The sequence below is a fragment of the Lycium ferocissimum genome, chromosome 10 (assembly GCF_029784015.1).
Source record: "Lycium ferocissimum isolate CSIRO_LF1 chromosome 10, AGI_CSIRO_Lferr_CH_V1, whole genome shotgun sequence".
Classification (NCBI taxonomy): Eukaryota; Viridiplantae; Streptophyta; class Magnoliopsida; order Solanales; family Solanaceae; genus Lycium; species Lycium ferocissimum.
In genome coordinates this window covers 46,641,566-46,663,610 of record NC_081351.1, presented here as the reverse complement: position 1 = coordinate 46,663,610, position 22,045 = coordinate 46,641,566, and the positions used below count along the sequence as shown (strand labels likewise).

Here is a 22,045-nt window from a genome sequence, read left to right as displayed (position 1 = left end):
AACCTTACCTTTCTTCTTAACTTCACAACTTAGCTAAGGTTGGCAAAGGATGAAAATGAGCGGTTTGTTGACTCAAACAACAACTCCACGTTAACAAGGACCCTTCAAATTAGTGGGTTTGCTAGAAGAAAATAATTTTTTGATGGCTATTTTGGACCTCAATTTCTAACGCACCTATGGTCGAATGGCCTTGGTCTTTCTTTCTCCAAGTTTCTTGATTTTTCTCTAAGTGATGAAGATGGAAAATACACTTGACTTGGTCCTCTTTTATTAGCATATACAAGGCATCCATGTGGCCATGGCCCACACCCCATGTGGCCGGCCACCTCCCCCTTAATTCATGAAATATTAATTTTTCCAATATTCACTTTTAGCCCCAAATTTCTTTAATATTCCATGCCAACAAAATCATAAGCAATTTATGTCTTGAAACAAAATCGTGGTTAAAAGTCTCGACTTCGCATCCCGGAATAGTCTTGTCCCTAACTTATCGTGGTTAACTCGGATTGTCCCATTGTACAAAATACGGGATATAACATTTTTCAACTAAGTATTTTTTTTATTTCATATTTCGATGCAGTCGTGTATTCTTTACTTTTTGGGTCAAATATGGAAAATACAAAGTTTGGGTTTGTCCAAAGTATGTATCCAAATAATAAAACTTAGCCTAATAATAAAGTTTCAAACATATTTTTACAAATCTGGCCTGAAATTATGACCCTAAAGGATTAATGAATTTAAGAAGACAAAAAAATATTTTATTATTACAAAATGCCATGTGAGCAAAAAATATTGACGTGGCAACAAGTAAACACCTCCTTGTGTTAAAGTCGTCCAGAGTGGTGAAAGCTAACAAATAGCTAAGTATAGGAAATTAATTAAAACCAAATATAATTTTAAGTATACACTTAATAAAAGGTATCAAGTTCAAGGAACCCCAATATATTATATAAGCGTTTGGCTATAGAAATCAAATATTTTTCACTTTAACTGCAATTTTTGAGGTCGGTTTATGCCCAAAACCAACTTCATGAGGTTGGAAATAGCTGTTTTTTGAGGTCGATAAATGCAGTTATTTTAGTAGTGGTTGAAGATGGAGTTGTGTTAGGTTATACTTTTTGCAAAGGAGAGTACAGATTTGTTTGGAATTATGAAGATGGAGTTGAAAAATAGGTTATAAACTGTTTTCACGTTTGAAATCCTACTTCAAGTTGAATTTGAAATTTTCATGGTGAAAAATTGATTTTCAAACAAAGGAAAAAATTATTCCGGAAAACAAAAGAAAGTAAGAAACAAAAAGAGACGGAGGGGAAAGGTGTGTGTGTGGGGGGGGGGGGGGTTAGGGTATGTGGCGTACTGAAGCCACAAATTCATTGGATAAAAAAATTAAGGTGCAAAATGTATAGAATTTTTCCTAGTATATATATGAAAGATTTAAAATTCCAATAATTGTATAAATAGGAATAGAAATTACGAAGATTTGCTTACCCTTTCTGTTTAGGATTAGGATTACCTTTCCTTTCCGTTGTAGGATTCTTGCATGCTTTCCTTTCCTTTGTAGGACTACTTGTAAACTTTATAGGAGTATAATATAAAGCCAAACCTACCAATTCATTCTCTTCTCATCATGGCACCATCAACCAGCAGCACAAAACGGCTACAGGGTTTTGGGGATGGAGGAGCATTCCCTGAACTCCATTATGCACAGTATCCTCTTGATATGGTCAGAAAAATAGATGGACGAAATACTTTGCCTGTTACTGTGGATGAATACGGTGAAGTGAGGTACGATGCAATTGTGAGGCACGGTGAAAAAGCTAAGAAAATTGTTTATTGTCAGTACAAGAATCTCGTCCCGAAGTTTGTGAAAGACAATGACAAGGACCATGACAAAGATTGGGACGTGGAAGAGAAGCAGAAACTAATTGAGGAGACTACTCGAAAGACCAAGGCTGCCCTTCAGAAGATCATAAAAGTTGATAGACAATCACAAGAATCCAAGTTCATTAAGTACAAGCTGTTAGGTTTTTGGGTTTTCCCTTCCTATGTGGAATTGGATTAATAAAACTCAATCCAATTATGTTTTTGGGTTTTTCCCTTCCGCCATGTAGAATTGGATTAATAAACGTCCATTTGGACCGAGTTAATTTTGCCCAAAATTTCCTCTATATATAGGATCAATTTAGGTCTTATTTTGAGAACACAAGAGTGAATTCATAGCGGCAATATATAGAGAAAAACGTGAGAGAGAAAGCGATTTTCGTCCAGAAATTTTTTCTCGCTACAGAGTCCGCTTTAAATTGCGTTTCCCGATTCGTTAACCGTTGGATCGTGCTGAAATTTGAACTGGGGGTTCTCAACATCTGGTTCTTCGATTTCAACGGTGAAGATCGGATTTTGTGGTCTGTAGCTCCAGTTTTTGAGTACGAACAGTAGCTCATTTTTGGGGGTGATTTCTCTCCTTTCTTCACTAGTTTTGGTGCTATTTTTATGTATTGTTGCTCCGTGCTTGGCTTTGTTGTTGTAGCCATTTGGAGAACACCGTTGTAACTCTTGTTGATTATAGTGAGGCTGTGGGCGGAGGTCAAAGTGGATGTTTCCTCTTCACCTTGAAGGGGTTTTACCACGTAAATTTGGTGTCTCTTCCATTCGATTTATTTTTGATGTGCTATTTTATTGTTGGTATAGCTGTTGCCTGGATTTCCGTTTGTGCTAATGTTTATTGAGCCCGTTTGGATGGGCTTATAAGTTGGTCAAACCAACTTATAAGCCCTTTTTAGCTTATTGTAGTGTTTGGCTAATGCTAAATTTAAGCCATAAAGTGCTTAAAGTCACCCAAAAATGAAAAGTTGGGAATCCTAACTTTTTTTTTTGGAGGGCTTAAAGCCATTTTCGTTGACCATGGAAATTACTTTTATATCCCTTATATTTTATTTTAATTCCCAAAATACCCTCTTAGCTAAAGCCCTAAAATTCACGATATGTTCTCATTTCTTCTACAACAACGCAGCCTCTTCATCATCTTCTACAACAACGCAGCCTCCACGATCTGTGTTCATCATCTTCTACAAAACCCACAACTTTCTTCACTCCCACACTCTCTTTCTCTCTCTAAAATTTCCCCAAATCGCTGAGTTCTTAAAAAATGTAAGGTTGTAAATCTAAAATCAATGTTGAAAATAGCTTGGGTTCTTCAAGTTTTCTCGATCTAAGGTATTCTTCTTCCTTATTCTTTGATTTTTCTCTACAAATTGTAATTTAGCTTTATTTCATCTTGCGTGTGGATTTTTTCTGCATACTTGTGTTTTTTCTACGCTGAATCTCTCAGTAGAATCAGTGATGATAAGCTCGTTGTTAATCACTGATTTTGTGTTTTCATTTTAGTATCTAAGTTCGCTGGTTTCGAAGAAATTGCTTCTTCTGTTGCTGAGATATTGTCGATAAAGGTACTGTGCGATTTTCAGATTCCAATTTTTCAGTGTAATCAGTGAGACCTTTCATTTTTGATTTGCTTCGTCTGTAGCATTGCTTGAACAATTTTGTTTGAAATCGACCTTTGTTAATGCGCTTTTGAAATAATTGTTTGATTATCAAAGAGAAGGAAATGTATTGGTTTTAGTATCTATAAGAAGTGGGAGAGTAATGGTAGGAGATGTTGTGAGAAAAGGACTTGTAGAATGAGAAGAAACTGCTGTCATGTACTCCATATCCACGAGGAGTTCTTAAATAGGCAGAATTACTAATTAGAATAATAATTTTATAGTTGGTTATCAAAAAAAAAACTAATTAGTTGGAGATAAGAATTAGCCGAAATTATTTTGCGTTGAGAACACCCTCGTTCTTTTGTCTACTTAAAAAATTGTAAAAGAAAAAGCCTAGCATAACGATGAAGCTTACACGATCCTGCCTCTCTTTTTCTCTCTCTGAGATTATTATCTTTGAATAAAACACAAAAGCGGGGAGCACTTGCCGATAGCATATCTTTAGGAGCTTTATTATATAAAATTCCTTTTCAACGGTTTAATAAGGTGAAAATTGGATTTTAAAACGCATTTGAGTTTTGAATCAATCATCAATATGGATTGCAACAACTACGAAATCTAATGGTTGTCAACTTTCAAAAATCTTCTCGATATCTAAGTTAAATGAAAACAAACTTAATGTAAAAGAATCAAATATTCAATTTAGTTTTCCAAGATTTAGATCTCATCTTAGATCTTATTAACATTTGTAGTTGGTTATAACGTATACCATGTCAAATTCCTTAATTACATAGCGATATTAATTGGAGCTATTCTTTCTCTACTGTTATCTCCTACCAGACAAATGGCAAAATATGAGCTATTCTTTTGCCTCGTTTTCAAACTCTTTTCGTTTTCAACACATACCCCCACCGTCGAGGCCGCGGGCTTAATCCTTTAAACAATGAAGGATAGGTAGGTTTGGATAATGACCAACCATTATCAGATTTAGCATGCTTCTTCATGCTAATCCTGCATTTGTTTGTACTGTAGTATTATAATAATGTACTTAAGATTCATGTATTAGACAAAAACAGAAAGGGATAATGAATTTATCAAACTGTTTAAGTCTTAAACTAAACATAGCGCGGGAATCAAAATCTTTGTCTGGTTCTGGGATTTTTGTGACTAAAATAAACTAAACTCGTGTGCAGACTGAACTGTTTTGGTCAAAGGGGGTCCATTTAGCCCCAAAAAGAGGCTAGATCAGGATGTGTTAATGTTTCATTTTCTTGGTTTTAAAGTGTTCCTTTTGGTCACTATTATAGAGAAGTTTGGTGTTTTGTCTGTTAAAGACACATTAGGAAAAATCCTAGTTATTGCTGAAATGGTATCACTAATGCTGTACCATTGTACCAATTTATCGGTGATTTATTTTAAAGGTTTTTAATTCGGAAAAGTTTAAGTGAATACGGAGAGAAAAAGACCAATTACGAATGGATTGCTTAAGAGGATGACACGAGATAGCTGTTTGCACGGACTTAAGCTTATGTGGAGGTGCAGAATAATGACAGCTTAATTTGACTATTAGTTTGAAGCTTTATTGGTCTTTGAAGAATCAAGATGCATATGCAATCTTTAACACAAAATAGTAAGGTGATATTAACGAGAGAAGTAGCACTAGTTTTAAACACGATAATCCGTGCTTTTCGTCTCCCGATTGGAAATGAGGCCAGTTCTGTTGTGCATAATGAGCTGAAACTAGGGAATTGTGGTTGTGTGTTTAGTTATTGGGGCGTAACATTATGATGTGGCGAGTTCATGAACGTTTATTTCTCCTTTCTTCAACGTTTATTTCTCCTTTTGATTGTTTACGTTGATCATGTCGGAAACTAGTAAAGCACGAAGTAATGCTAAGTGGGATGATGATGCCAACATTAAATTTATAGATTTGTGTGTGAAAATGAGATTAGACAAGGACGTAGACCACACACTCATTTAAATAGAGATGGATGGAATAATGTTGTTGAAGAATTCACTTCGAGCCACGAGAAAGAAACTATGATAAAAAACAAATGAAAAATCATTGGGATAACAGCAGAAAAAAAGATTGGATTCTTTTTAAGAAGTTGATGAGAGGAGACGGGTTTAGGATGGGATGCCACGAAAAATACAATTATATGGCGATGTTGATTGGTGGGAGCGAAAAATTAAAATACGTCTCTAACGTTTCTATGTCTTTCTTTTTTTCTTTCATTGTAAATTTCTTGGTTAGTTTAAAGTAGTTTTGATTTTTTTGTTACGGGAGGATGATCGATATAATAAGTTCGGGAAAATAGATCTTTCACTAATATGGTATCGCTATGATGCGTTGTTTTACGATATTGTTGCTACGGAAAAAGACGCGTGCGGCCAATCAAGAACAAATGTACGGCATTCGAGTAGATCTTGATGAAGAAGGAACCAAATAATATTGGTGGCTATGACAAAAGGTACTTTAATCCAATCTGTGATGAAGGGAATGATGAAAGTGATGATATACGAGTAATGTCGTTCTATTATGTTTCCTAAGCGCAATGGCTTAAAGACGAGGTTCAATTGATGATACTTTGGAACTTCCAATCAAGTCAAAAAAATAAGGCAAAATGCGGTGCGGCATCAATGAGAGAGGATATACACTCTCTAGTGGAGTTTATGTCTAGTAAAAACGGCTGTACATCCCCGCCCGTGAACATGTCCCGTCGTCGATAAGTGTATGAATATGTTGGCCAAATTTTTCGTGTTCTACTGGGGAGTGGAAAGTACAACTATGTTTGCACATGTTTCTTAAGAAGGATGTACGTCCATTTGTTTCTTAAGATGAAGCGAAGTGAAGCTCGGAAATCTTGGTTGGTATAACAATCGGTTACACCTTCGGAAAAAATGGGGTGGAAGTTGCGTTCTTGTGGTTAAATGTTTTTATTGTTTAATGTTCGAACATTATGGTTGTGTGTGTAAACTTTACTTATTGCTTCTTGTTTAGACATTGCGGTTGTATCCCTAAATCTTATGGTTGTACGTGTAAACTTTATGTATTGTTAATGTTGTGTTGACGTTATGGTTGTATCCTTAGACATATGGTTATTGTTGTTGTGTTGGCTTTAATGAATGTGGGAACTTTATGTATTGTTGTGGTTATTTCTTTGATGGAATAGTAATTTGAGATGGCTAGCTGTACAACTGTGGCCCCACATTTCATTTTCGGTGTGTCTTGTGCCCTTCAGGCGCCACCGACGAGGTGCGCTCGCACTGTGATGCCTGCGCGTGCGCTATTGCTTGTTGACGCGCGCGCGTGCGCCTAACGAGTACTTTCATTTTGCCCGATGCGCTGCGCCTGTTGCACTGCGCACAAAGATTTCTTTCTGTGTGCACTGTGTTCTTTGCTGTTGTGACTTGATAATTTGAAAACGATGGATATGAGTGCATTGAAACGATGGAGTTTCTAAAAAATCTTGAGATTAGGTTGTTGGAAAAAAAATCATTCTTTACTAACTTGAGTCATTTCCATTTCGGTTAAATGGAGAGTTGGGATATTAGCAATGTGGTATCTCCTCGTTTAAGTGATTTATTAGATGACGAATCGAGAGCTCTAGAGAGATTCGGAGAGAGCAAGATGCGAAGGAGTGGATGGCTTTTATGTCATATAACGAGTAAATACATTTTGATGTATTGTGAAAAATACCTATCTGAAAGAACCTTGTCGTACATCAATGCGCTCTTGCGAAATGAGTTTATTCGAGAGAGAGATATTACGAAAATGAAGACTCGTTGTTATGAAAATTTCCGAGGGCGAAGAAGGCGGTGTTCATTGATCTATCGATGACTAGCGATAAATATGGGCTTCGCTTGACTCGTGGAATGTCTATACGTGAAATGTTAGGCATATTCTTGATGACTTGTGCACGTAGGTTGGAAATCGAATGATACAAGATATCTTTCAACATTAAGGAGAGACCGCAGTTCATAGACACTTTCATGGTGTTTTAAAGGCCGTTTGTAAGCTTGCAAGAGATATCATTCAACCACGTCCAAATTATAATGATGGTTGCGATGCTCGCGAGCCATGTAAACAAAGATATCTCCTTTCTTTAAAGTAAAACCGGATTGTGATAATTTGTTATTAGGTTGTATCTTTACTACCCTTATATAACAAAAGCTTTATGATAGTTTCTTGTACTTGGAATTCGACGAGAAAAAAATGGATCCCGAGTTTATTTTTCACGATCACAACATGGGGCTTTATTGGAGCAATTGATGGCACACGTGTTAAAGCTAGATTACCGCAAGGTCAAGAGATACCATATATTGGACGTAAAGGTTATCCGACTCAAAATATTCTCGCCGTTGTTGATTTTAATATGTTTTTTACATTTGCATGGCCGGGGTGGGAAGGGCGACTCACGATAGTCGTATATTGCGGAGGCCCTTCGTAGAGAAGGCTCGACTTTCCACATCCACGCGGAAACAAATATTATCTAGTTGATGCGAGGATATTCACACATGAAAGGATACATGGCTCCGTACAAAGGAAATAATGTAAGATATCACCTAACCGAATTTCGCCGCGGTGCGGCTCGACAGCCGCGAGAGCCAAGAGGATGCGTTGAGAAATTTAACTATTTACATTCTTCTTGTAGAAATGTAGTAGAGCGCATTTGGTGTTTGGAAAGCAAGATGGTCTGTTTTGAGAGACATGCCATACTATCATTGACATACAAAGGGACATCGTACTTGCTCACTGTATGGCCATTCACAATTATATTAGAAAAGAAATGCAATGTGGATGATCGTTCCAAACAGCCGAGAATGAGAGCTATATTCCATCGGTTGATTCTAATGATATTGGCACAACTTCAAGAGCTAACAATGTAGATGTCGAAGATGTAGAGAACAAAATGATGTCTATTGGATGGGGTTTCGTGATATGATTGCTAGTGACATTTCTAATGCTTGATGCTTGTATTATATGAATATTTTCCATTCTTGTATTTATAAAGGAGTGCTTTTGGTTGTATTAGCACTTTTCTTTTTATTATTCCTAGACTTGATTGAATGGTTATTGAAGTCAAATGCATAACTCAAAAGAGAAAAAGAAAAGAAAATATTCAAATAAATATAAGATTAATACGTACATGAGGAAATTATTTTCTTCTTTCCCAAAAAAAAAGGAGAAAAAAAATTCAAAAGTGTCAATTTGTAAAATCATTGTCTTTCATACACGCGAAGCGCGTCAGGTAATTTCCTAGTAATGAAATAAATCAAGAAGATATTACTCCGCTTCATTCCAAAATAAGTGTCTCTTTTAGCTCATGACCCCCCCCCCCTTAAGTAACACGTATTTATAAAAAATTAACTTAAATATACATTTTATAGTGGAAGTGATTTTAAAATATAAATTACTTTTGATTTGAATCAACTTTAGAGTTTAAAAATCTTTAAATCAACTTATTATGGTATTAACTTGACTTTAAGGGTATTTCGGTCATTTTGACAGAAAATAAGTGCTTACAGCACTTATTTACCAAACACATCAACAACTTATTTTCAGCATAAGCACTTTTATCCAAACACTCAACTGCTTATTTATAAAAATAACTTTCAGCACTTAAAAGTTCGAAAAGCACTTTATACATAAAAGCCACTTTTTTTAAGCCCATCCAAACGGGCTCATTGTCTTCTCTTGGTTCAAATAGTGTGGGAAGTTTCAACTTGGGTATTTCTTCCGCTGTTACCTCATCGTGCAATTTGGTTATTGCTTGCTTCTTCCCAACAAAGTGGTATCAGAGCTTGTGGTTGTGTTGATTGTCCATTTGAATGATGGAGGCAAATATGAGTATGATGGAGGCAAATATGAGTATGATGGTTTGTTTAAATGGCAATAATTACCATATATGGAAAAGCAAGATGAAACATCTTCTATTTGTCAAGAAATTGCATTTACCTGTGTTTGCTTCTAAGAAACCCGAGTCTATTAAAGATAAGGATTGGGAATTTGAGCATTTACAGGTTTGTGGCTATATTAGGCAATGGGTTGAAGATAATGTTCAAAATCATATTGTGAATGAGACAAATGCTAAAAGCTTGTGGGAAAAGCTCGAGAGACTTTAGCGAAACCGGCATAAGTTGTTCTTTACCGAAATAATTGATGAATATTAGATACAAAGAGGGCGCCCCTATTTACGATCATATCAATGATTTTCGTGGTGTCCTTGATCGGTATGTCCGGAATGAGTGTCAAGTTTGATGAAGAAATACGAGGACTTTGGCTTCTTAATACTCTGCCCGACTCTTGGGGAAACTCTTGAGTTTCTTTGACTAATTTGCTCCCGGTGATGGTGTAACCATGGAATATGCTAAGAGTGGTGTTTTGAATGAAGAGATAGAGAAGAAGATCTCAAGCGTCGTCTTCTTCAACTTCACTCCGATATTTTGGTTATCGAAGACGGGTAGATAACTTCGGTCGAATGACGGAGGAAAAAGTAGAAGCAAGTCAAGATCCTCCGGTACAAGAATCTTACATGTGACTATTGTCACGAAAGACACATCAAGAAACATTGTTACAAGTTTAAGAGGAAGGAAAAAAGCAAAAGAAAGAAGGCGATAATGAAAATCGTGTCGTTTGTTGTTCGAAAATGATCTTCTTGTTGCTTGTGGGTAAAAATGATATCAATCTTGTTTGTGATGAGTCTACCTTGTTTGTGGATTCGGTGCCACTTCTCATGTCACGCCAAAGAATAATTATTTTCTTCTTATACTCCGGGTAATTTTTGAAAATTTACGAATGGGCAATGATAGTGAGGTTGAGGTACTTGGCATTGGCACGACGCTTGCTGAAAAGTAAGAACGGTTCGAGGTTGGTTCTTAACAATGTCAAGCATGCTCCCGGATGTTCATACGAATTTAATTTTGTAGAAAGCTTGATGATGATAGTTATGATCAAACCATTGGTGGTGGCCGGTGGAAGCTTCTTAAAGGTTCAATGGTTGTGGCTCGAGGTTGCGCATGTCCGACTTGTACTTATTTCGTGGCTCCATTTGTGGTGACTCGGTAAATTTGGTGGAGAATGATACTTCATCAAAATTATGGCATAGAAGGCCGAGTCATATGAGCGAGAAGGGATTGATAACTTGGCTAAGAAGAATTTGCTTTAGGGAGGAAACAAGCAAAGTTAAAGAGAGGTGTTCATTGCTTACGGAAACGAAAAGAGTTTTTTTTCGCAGTCATTCACCTTCAAGAAAAGCCGGATTTACCGGAGTTGGTACATTCCGATTTATTGGTCCTTTTAAAGCCTTGGTTGAGGGCGACGAGCAAGAAACTAAATGCATCCGCTCAAACAATGGTGGTGAATACATTGGTCCCTTTGATAATTATTGTGAACGGCGGTATTCGCATCGAAAACTCCTCCAAAGACTCCTCAAATAAATGGTCTAGCAAGAGGATGAACAAAACTCTAGCCGAGAGGGTTAGATGTTTGCTTTTAGATGCTAGTGCCGGATTCAATTGGGCGTAAGACTTAATATTTCCGGCTATGTTATTAATTTATCTCCTACCGTTGCTTTGGATGGTGATGTCCCCGACGAGAGTTTGGTTTGGTAAGGATGTCTCTTATGCTCATTTGAGAGTCTTCGGCAAGTGCCCCTTTATGCATGTTCTAAGGATGAGAGGTCAAAGGCCGGAAGTTAAAACTAGGCGATGTATCTTCGTTGGTTATGGTCGAGACGAATTTGGCTATCGTTTCTATGATCCGGATGAGAAGAAACTTGTTAGAAGCCGTGATGTTGTGTTCTTTAAAGACCAAACAATTGAAGATTTTGACAAAGTTCGAGAAGGTTGATTCTCGAGGAGCAATAAGAGCCGAGTTGATGTTGACTGGGCACTCGTGACTATTGTACCCGAAGAAAATCTTCAAAATAATGAAGATCAAGTTGATAGTGAAGATAGTGATCATGTTCAAAATGACCAGCGCATGATGTTGTTGATGCTCCAAAGGGAAAGATGATGTGGTTGGCCGGCAACCGGTTAATCGATGTTCCGCAGTTCTCTCGTAAGATCTATTGAGAGAAAGTACCTTCATCTCGTTACTCTCCCAATGAGTTTGTACTCTTGACTGATGGGGGAGAACCTGAAAGTTTTGATGAGGCCATGGATAGTGAAGAAAAGAAAAGGTGGTTTGATGCTATGCAAGATAAGATTAAATCCTTGCATGATAATCATACATTTGATCGTGTAAAGCTTCCTAAAAACAAAAAAACTTTGAAAAACAAAACGGGTTTTAGGGTGAAACATGAAGATGCAACCCGGGGCCCACGGTACAAGGCTAGATTGGTTGTCAAGGGCTTTAATCAAGAAGGGAGTTGATTTTGATGAAATCGTTTCTCCATTTGTGAAGATATCATCTATTCAGGTTGTCCTAGGCTTGGCTGCGAGTCTAGATTTAAAGCGTTGCTTAATCGCCGGGATGGTGGTTTTCTCCACATAGTCGGGAGGGAGAGAATTTAGGTTTTTGGGTTTTCCCTTCCTCTGTGGAATTGGATTAATAAAACCCAATCCAATTAGGTTTTTGGGTTTTTCCCTTCCTATGTGGAATTGGATTAATAAAACCCAATCCAATTTGAACCAGCCAATTTTGCCCAAAATTTCCCTCTACATAGGATCAATTTAGTCTTATTTTGAGAACACAAGAGTGAATTCATATGTAGCCATATAGAGAGAAAAACGTGAAAGAGAAAGCGATTTTTCGTCGAAATTTTCTCTCGCTACAAATACCGCTTTAAATTGTGTTTCTTAAATTTTCTGGATCGTCTTGCCGAAATTTGAACTAGGGTTCTCAACATACGGTTCTTCGATTTCAACAAAGGAGATCGAATTTTGTGGTCCGTAGCTCCGGCTTTTCGGTACGACGTAGCTCATTTTTGAGATTGATTTCTCTCCTTTCTTCTAGCTTTTGGTGCTATTTTTTATGTATTGTTTCTCCGTGCTTGGCTTTGTAGTTGTAGCCATTTGAGAACATTGTTGTAACCTTGTTGATTATAGTAGAGCTTTTGTGAGCCGAGGTCCCGTGGATGTTTCCTCTTCACCTTGAAGGGGTTTTACCGCGTAAATTTGGTGTCTCTTCCATTCGATTTATTTTTGCTTTGCTATTTTATTGTTGGTATAGCTGCTGCCTGAATTTTCGTTTGTGCTAGTGTTTATTGTCTTCTTTTGGTTCAAATAGTGTGTGAAGTTTCGACTTGGGTATTTCTTCAATGTTACTCGTCGTGCAATTTGGTTGTTGCTTTTTTTCCAACACAAGCCTTGGTACGAATTCGCGCGAAGGAGAGGATTATTAGGATGGTGATGTTGCACACGAGAAGAAGAAGTTGTCGGAAGTAGTACTTAATGAATAAAGAAGAGTACTAGTTAGTTAAGTTAGTTAGGGTGACCTCATTTTGCTATTTCCATGTGTACGCATTAGTCCCCTTGTTATTAGTTATTTACTTATTAGTATTTACACATAAGTCCATTTAGTTGTTTGTTTTCTATTGGCCGATGGAATAGTTAGTGATTACATCCCCGTACTTTGTACCGTATATCGATCGTTACAAATTTTCTTCATCATCAATGAAAATATCTCTTTAGTGTTAACCTAGAGTAATTTAGCTGTAGTTTTTCTCTGGTTTTTCCCTTCGATTTCTGCCATTGGCAACAGTGGTATCAGAGCAAGTTCTTGGCTCTGTGGAATCGATGGCGACTGAAATGCAGGAGATGCTTTCTCTCCTCCAACGAATGTCTATGAGATGGCAAATTTTTACCATACGACAGATCAATTGGAGGGCAACCCATGAACAAGCTTTTAAGAACCAAGAGCAAGGCACCGCAGTACTTGCGTTATCGATGGAAAAGCCGGGGAAAGAGATAAAGAAACACCAATTGTTTCAGGTGAGCTATATTCACCCTCTGGTGTTCCTTTTACATTTGGAAGTTTGCCATCCCCTCTGTCCTTGACACCATTCAATCCTGCTCACTCTCAAAACCCACACAACTATATTCCCCATGTTAATCCCGCTCCTTCTCGAGCTCCTACTAGTCGTGCAATTAATTCTCTCAACCCCGGAAAGCCGCGTTTTTAACCTCAAGGAACAAATTCTGCACAGATCCATGATATCCAGTCCTCACAACCTATCCAAACTTCTTTTGGACAACCCCAAAACTCTCAAATCTATCCTAGCCAAGGCCAGAACTCACAAATTCCATATAGGCCAAATATGCCCTATCAAACCAACACTAATCAATACCAAAAAACACTTCTTTCAATACCCAAATTCCTTATACCCAAGGTGTGCAATACCCTCTCGCTCAATATGCTCAACATACTCATGTACCACCTCCTCTCTCATCAAATACCTTATGTTCCTCCACCTATATTCAATCTCACCCCCAAAGAGACTCAAACCACGATAATTCCAAACCAAATAGTGACTCCCTTCAAACCAGCATTCCCATAATCAACCAAATAGCAATATGTCTATGCCTATTCCTGCTTTCGCTAAATACACAAAAATTGAATTTCCCAAGTTTAATGGAGAAGATTTAAGAACCTGGCTCTACAAAGTAGAACAATTCTTCTCTGTTGAGGATGTTCCTACCCATCAAAGGTTGAAGTTAGTAGCCATTCATTTTGAGGGTGATGCATTGCAATGGCACCAGGTTATTTGAAGACGGATCTCATTTACCATTACCAACATGGGAGGAATATATTTATGACCGTCCGATAGATAGATTTGGGGCTGAATACACTGATCCTATGACTGAAATAATGAGGGTGAAACATACTGGAACTGTAAAGGATTATCAATCTTCCTTTGACAGTGTGATGACTAGAATCAACCTACCTGTGGAGTATGCAATCAGTATTTTCTTAAACAATCTTACAAGAAGCCAGTTGTAGCCACTTTTAATACTAATAGGAAGAAAAAGTGGTTGACCCCTGCCGAGATGGATGAAAAGAGAGCAAATGGACTATGTTGCTTCTGTGATGAGAAGTTTGTACCAGGGCACAATTGTAAGGCTAAAAGGAACTTATTCTCAATAGAACTGGAGGAAGGTGGAGTGGTTGCTTTAGATGATGTGAAACTTGATGAGATTTTGCTGGACGAAGAGGAAACAGTTATAGATCCTGTTGAGAATTGTGCTATCTCATTACAGGCTCTTAATGGAACCAATGGGTATAGGACTCTAAGAGTGAGGGGCTTCACTGAAAAGAAACCTTTTAATATTTTCATTGATTGTGGATCAACCCACAATTTTATAGATGTGGAAGCAGCTAAGAGATTGGGATGTCACTTGAACAAAATTAACGCTCAGCCAGATTCAAGTTAGCAGCGGTGGAGATATTCCAACCGAGTATGTTTGTAAAGGGTTCGAGTGGCTAATGCAAGGAGAAATGTTCAAGGAGGATTTCTATATCTTCCCAATAGGCAATGTGACTTGGTTTTGGGAATCAAATGGTTGTGTCGGCTAGGTGACATGATGTTTAACTTCGAAACCGTCACCCGAGTTTTACTATCAAGGGAAGCCGTTAAGTTACAAGGATTAAACCAAGTTTTAAGGAAGTAAAATCCATCTCAATGATGAACAATCACCCGAGGTGGCACAAATATTTATGATCAAGGTTAAGGCCAAAGCAGTTAGAAAAGGACACGAAGAAGTGTTGAACCAAAATGTGGTGTTAGAATTTAGATGAATATCAAGGTATATTTGGTGAACCACATCAACTACCTCCTTCAAGAGGATTTTTTGACCACCATATTCCCTTGATTGAAGAAGTCGGCCAATGCAAGACTTACAAGTATTCTCCAATACAGAAGGATGTGGTTGAGAAGATGGTCAAAGAAATGCTTGAACAAGAAATCATACAACATAGTTCTAGCCCATATGCTTCACCTGTGGTACTGGTAAGTAAGAAAGATGGTTCATGGAGGCTTTGTGTAGATTATAGAGCCTTAAATAAGCTAACTGTCAAAGACAAATTTCCAATTCCCATTATTGAAGAACTTCTTGATGAATTAGGGGGGTCTCAAATCTACTCTAAAATAGATTTGAGAGTTGGATACCATCAAATAAGAATGAATGCAGCTGATGTACCTAAAACAGCCTTTAAAACCCATTCAGGACACTATGAGTATTTGGTCATGCCTTTTGGGCTAACCAATGCTCCATCAAGCTTCCAAGGCCTGATGAATCACATATTTCAGGAACATCTAAGAAAATTTATTTTGGTTTTCTTTGATGATATTTTGATCTATAGCAAGAATGTGGAAGAACACTTACAACATCTCAGAATGACATTTGATCTATTAGTGAAAAATCAGTTGTTGGCAAAGCAAAGTAAATGTGTCTTTGCTGCTTCAAAGGTGGAATATTTAGGACATTATATATCAGCCGAAGGAGTGTCCACAGATCCAAAAAAGATCAAAGAAGCAAGTGCGGTGGCTCGAACTCGTTTCACCCGCGCTTAAAGGGATTTTTTGGTCCGTCGGATATTATAGAAGGTTCATCAAAGGTTATGGGGTTATGAGTAAACCTCTAACTGAATTGCTCAAGAAGGATGGGTTTGGATGGAATGACAAGGCTCAAGAGGCATTTGACAAGTTGAAGGAGGCTATCACTTCAGCACCCGTATTGGTACTTCCTGATTTTTCTCTTCCTTTTATTGTTGAGACAGATGCTTGCAATTTGGGAATTGGAGCTGTATTAATGCAACTAGGACATCCCATAGCTTTTCTCAGTAAAGGGTTGTCAATCCAACATCAAGCAATGTCAGTCTATGACAAAGAATTATTGGCTCTTGTTATGGCTGTTAACAAGTGGACACAGTATTTGACAGGAAGGCCTTTTGTGGTCAAAACTGACCAAAAGGCCCTTAAATTTCATTGAACAAAAACTACACAATCGAACACAATTAAAGTGGATAGCAAAGTTGATGCAATTTGATTTTTGCATTGAATATAAGAAGGGTAAAGAGAATAAGGCAGTTGATGCATTATCAAGAATGCCTATGGTGGAACTGGTTTCAATGACTTTGTCCACTATCAAGATTGAGTTGTTAGACATGATTATCAAGAGTTGGGAACAAGATTCTGAACTCAAGAACCTTATTCAAGAACTCATGGAAGAGAATGGTGAAGTAAGGGGGTTTACCTTCTTGCATGAGCAACTAAGGAAAAAGGGGAGACTGGTTATCGGTGCTGATGATGCATTGAGGAAAAATATCATGCAGTTGTGGCATGATTCATCCATTGGGGGCCATTCAGGTATGGATAATACTCACAGGAAGATTGTTGCATTATTTTATTGGAAAGGAATGAAGAAAGATATTCAACAAGATGAGAAATTGTGACATACGCCAGACACAAGTATGACAATGCATCTTACCTCGGACTTTTACAACCACCGAAAAGTACCGACTGCAGAAAGTATAAGTATGGATTTTATTGAAGGATTGCCCAAATCAAAAGGGAAATCTGTCATTTGGGTAGTGGTGGACAGACTTACCAAGTATGCTCATTTTGTAGGGTTGTCCCATCCTTATTCAGCTAATGACATTGCCAAACTTTTTATGGAGCACATTTATAAGCTTCATGGGATGCCAGCTGATATAGTAAGTGACAGAGATCCGGTATTCACTAGTAAGGTTTGGCAAGAACTTTTCTCTATGTTGGGAGTCACTCTCAATGCTTCAACTGCTTATCACCCACAAAGTGATGGACAGACTGAAGTGGTGAACAGATGTTTGGAGACATATCTAAGGTGTTTTTGCTCTGATTCACAAGTGGACTGGTTTCTTTATTTGGCTGCTGCAGAATGGTGGTACAACAGCACCTTCCACACCTCCATTCAGACCACACCATATGAAGCACTCTATGGGCAACCTCCCCCAATTCACTTGCCTTACATTGCTGGAGAGTCATCACTACAAGATGTGGACAGAAGCTTGCTTACTAGAGAATTTAAATTTCAGTTACTACAACATCACCTTACAAGAGCTCAACGAAATGTCGCACCAGCACAAAGACCGATCGGACGGCGCTTTAAGGAAGGAGATTGGGTATATCTAAAGGTTCAACCATACATACAAGTGACTATGGCTAGACATCATTTTACTAAGTTGTCTCAACAAGTAAATATTATGGCCCTTATCAAATTCTCAAGAAGGTGGGAAATGTAGCTTATAGGTTGGCCTTGCCATATCAGTTGATGTTACACCCAACTTTCCATATTTCCCAGATCAAAGCATGCCATAGCCTACCTGATAATATCTCACATCCCCCAGTACTTGATCTAGCAAGTCCTTACTGTCCCCAATCAAGGTCTTAGATAGAAGGATGATGTAAAAGGGAGCTTGCAAGCCCACGGGTTCTAATTCAATGGGATCAACTAACTGAAGATCAAGCTTCTTGGGAAGATTATCAAGCCTTAAAAGTGAGGTTCCCTTCTTTTGTTCCTTGAGGACAAGGAGCTTCTTAAGGGTAAAGGACTGTTGCACACAGAAGAAGAGAAGAGCTGGAAGTAGTACTTAATGAATAAAGAAGAGTACTAGTTAGTTAAGTTAGTTAGGGTGACCTATTTTGCTATTTCTATGTATGCGATTAGTCCCGTTATTAGTTATTTACTTATTAGTATTTACACATAAGTCCATTAGTTGTTTGTTTTCTATTGGTCCGATGGAATAGTTAATTCTGGAACCACCGTACCAGTATATCGCATCGTTGCCGACCTTTCTTCATCATCAATGAAAATATCTCTTTAGTGTTAACCTAGAGTAATTTAGCTGTAGTTTTTCTCTGGTTTTTCCCTTCGATTTCTGCCATTGGCAACAGTGGAGAATGCAGTGGACCCTATCGAGCCACCTAAGTTCAAGCACGTGATGTCCTTGTATTCTTCGGTTCACCACCCGCATCCGCTTTACATTCACCTCCTCGTCTGTTACGTTGAAGGACCAATAAGATTGGAAGATTCCGCGTTGTATATCAAACCGAAGAACCCTAATGGTTACACAATCCCACTTGATAAGCGTCTCGGGCCGGGGATGGAAGGGGACTTCGGAGGTCCGGGTCAATGATAATTTGGCAAAACTTTCGGGAAGTTACGTATGTTGTAGACGAGAAAGCTAAAGTAGCGGTTGCAATGCGGTCAAAGGTTAAGAAAGATATGATGATGAAAGAGAAGGAAAAGAAAGAGATGGAACTTCCGGAGTTGACCGCAAGGCAAGATCGAGAGAGAGCTTCCCATGAATGAGTGTCGATTACGAGAGAAAAGATACGTGAGGAGCGATGTGGGAAGAGGAGATCGGAAGCGAAAAGATGCTGCAGCAATGGGTGGTAAGAAGAGAAAGATCACGAGAGATGGAGACCGTGATATCGAAAAGGTGGCTCTTGGGATAGCTTCTACATCAAGAGGAGGAGAGATTATGATGTATGACCAGAGATTGTTCAAACCGGGATAAAGGGATGGATTAATTTGCCACCGATGATGCCTATAAAATCTATGATAAAGATCTATTTCCTGCTCAGCCAACTCTGTCTACTCTATACAGACCAAAGAAAGATGTTGATTCTGATATGTATGGAGGTGCTGATGAGCAACAACTGGATAAGATCATCAAGACTGACCGCTTTAAACCTGACAAGGCATTTGTTGGAACATCAACTGAGAGGGCTGGTCCAAGAGACGATCCATCTGGTTTGGACAAGCTCTGGACAGAGGTTAAGAACAATAGGGCAAATGATGGTAGTAGCGGCACCATGTAGGCACATAAATTTCGCTAAGTGACCACCCTATAGCCTATGTGGATCCTATAGTCTCAATCTTCATGCAGTTGTAACAAATCTCCATTGTTGCAGCCTTGCAGCTTTAGAAGTGTTCAGGTCATTTCTCTCAATATTCATGCTGTTATAACATCTTCTAATTACTCTATATTGCTTTAAAATGTTGTTATGTTTTTGAAGAATGTTTGCAGCAGCGCAACAAGCTTTGCAACATGAGCATCATGGACATATGCGTTCATTTTGTCAGTAATGTCATTTTCTTTTTTATACATCTATCAAATAATAGTAGTGTATATATTTCGCATAATTTTCCACGAAGCGGTGTCGCGTGGCACCGCTTTACTCAATGTGCATCCGCCCCTGACAATCGAAAACCTCAGGTTTCTTGCCAAACTACAGGAAATTAATGGGGATTTCTGATAATCCTCCCGAACTCAATGAAAAATCTGACCAAACGAATATGGCAACAAAATCAATAAAAATGAAAATCACGTCTGAAGAAATCCATATGAAAAGATGAAGTTCAAGAAGAAAGACCGAGGTAAAAGGTAATTGAGAAAGTTAAATGTCTACTGTGGTCTCTGTATATTAGCATTAAATTAGGTGAAAAAACTAGGAAAGAGTTGCTGAGCTTTCCTTGTTTAAAGTTGTGATTTTCATTCTTGTATTTTTAGGTGCATCTTTATTCTATAAACTGAGTTGTAATAACATTTTGTTTTGTGGAATAAAACAATTGTCTAACAGAGACTAGGATTGTTTTTGTGATCAGTGACAAAGGTAGAATTTTGGAGCCTGTAGATAGGACAAAAGGAAGGTCAAGAAGCCGCAGTCCACTACAACAAAATATGCTTTTAGCGGTAATTAATTTGAGGCAATAATTTAATTATCGCTAATTATATTCTAGAATCAATTATTACCGGCAATACCAAACTTTAGCCCTAACAATAAATGCCGCTAAAGGCTTTAACTCGAATTGGAGCTTAATGTCATTAACCAATTGCTGGTAAATGTTTTTGTGACAATAATTATTGTCGCTAAAAGGAAAATATATTGCCACTAAAAGTCTCTTTTGGTATAGTGGTCCAAGACCAAGGTAAGAGCTTATTTATTTAATTTTGCCACTTAAAGCGCTATCGTGGACGTTAGGATTTACATTAGAATATAATTGTTTGTGTTAATGTAATCTTGGTCGTTGTCTGTCGATTAGTCATCATCAAACATTGGGGATATTTCTTATAGGGAAATTCATGGGAATTTGTAATCATAAATTCTTTCTACATCAAGGGCAATGTGTTTAAAAACGAACAGGAAAAAGAAGCAACCGTTCAAATTAGAGGGGCAACCGAGGGAGTATTTTATTAAATTAGAAGACATCTATGATAAGTACCAATTAAGGTAGACGTAGATCAGTAACTGCTTTACCTAAAAACCCAATTCAAATAGGTGCTTTGGCTTTCTCAATTACGAGAAGTGTGTGAGACTTTTCTTCTTGAGAAAATTTACATAGTTTGTCACGCTCTAAGAGTTATAAACATAATTAGCACAACTTTTAAAGTGGAATAAATATAGCAGCTTTTATTAAATTTGGGTATACTTAACTTACGCTCATTTACTCCACAAATTCAGGGAGAATTACAAAATTTATTCCATTAAATCAGGGATCCACAACTATTCCCTTAATATTTTATTTTAATTCTATTTTTTCATATCATTTCTGTTCCTTCTTTAATCAATACTCCGCCTCCCTCCCCCACCCCCCATATCTCAATTTTCTCTTTTTTTTTTTTTGTTGTTCGACTCTATGCTACAATGACAGTCATTGTTTGAGTGATTAATTATCTATATCCATTCCTTTTTATTTCATATTAGATACTATTAGTTTTTTCCTGTTATGTTTTCTTTTATTTGGGGAAGAATTAAATCAACATGCTTCAGTTATTATTGGTAAATATATTTTTGTGAAAATACCACGTATATTTATGGTATAATTTTTTGTGTGAAAATACTATGTATATTTATGGTATAAATATAATTTTTTGTGAAATACCATGTATATTTATGGTATAAATATGTGAAAATACTATGTATATTTATGGTATAAATATAATTTTTTGTTAAATACCATGTATATTTATGGTATAAATACATTTTTGTGAAAATACCATGCATATTTATGATATAAATATGTTACATGAAAATACATCTCAGTTGAACAGATACCATGTATATTTCTGATATAAATATATTTTTAGTGAAAATACCATGTATATTTATCGTGTAGATATATTTTTGCAAAAATACCGAGTATATTTTTGTAGTATATGTTAATTACACATAAATCTATATATGTTTATGTGTATATTTAGATATATACACAAATGCTGGATTATTTATTTTTTCTGCAAAATATATCTTAGAAAAGGAAAGGACGAAAAAAAATTGAATGATTGTTTGAGTTATGGAAGATAATTATTCTGTCCAAACAAATAGGAAGAGGTTTGGTTTGGGATTGATCCTGCTTAATTCTAGGGATTTCTTTTGGAAGTTGTTAATATTTACTTGCTGTAAAATGAAAACTTAATAATGCTGCTAGGCTAATGGAATTATTTTTTAACAATTGCCTACTTATGTTTTTTTCCCTTTCTCTTCTTGGGTGGGCCATCTAAGCAAAAATTGAAACTATTCCACACGACATGGCCCACATGTCCATTAGCTCGTCAATTACGAAAATGACTTTAG

The 22,045-nt window shown here is 37.3% G+C and overlaps 1 pseudogene; it reads left to right on the top strand.

Moving 5' to 3' along the window:
* Positions 1-1,627: 1,627 nt before the first annotated feature.
* LOC132034967 (SNW/SKI-interacting protein A-like) lies at positions 1,628-19,556 on the top strand (annotated as a pseudogene).
* Positions 19,557-22,045: the final 2,489 nt, after the last annotated feature.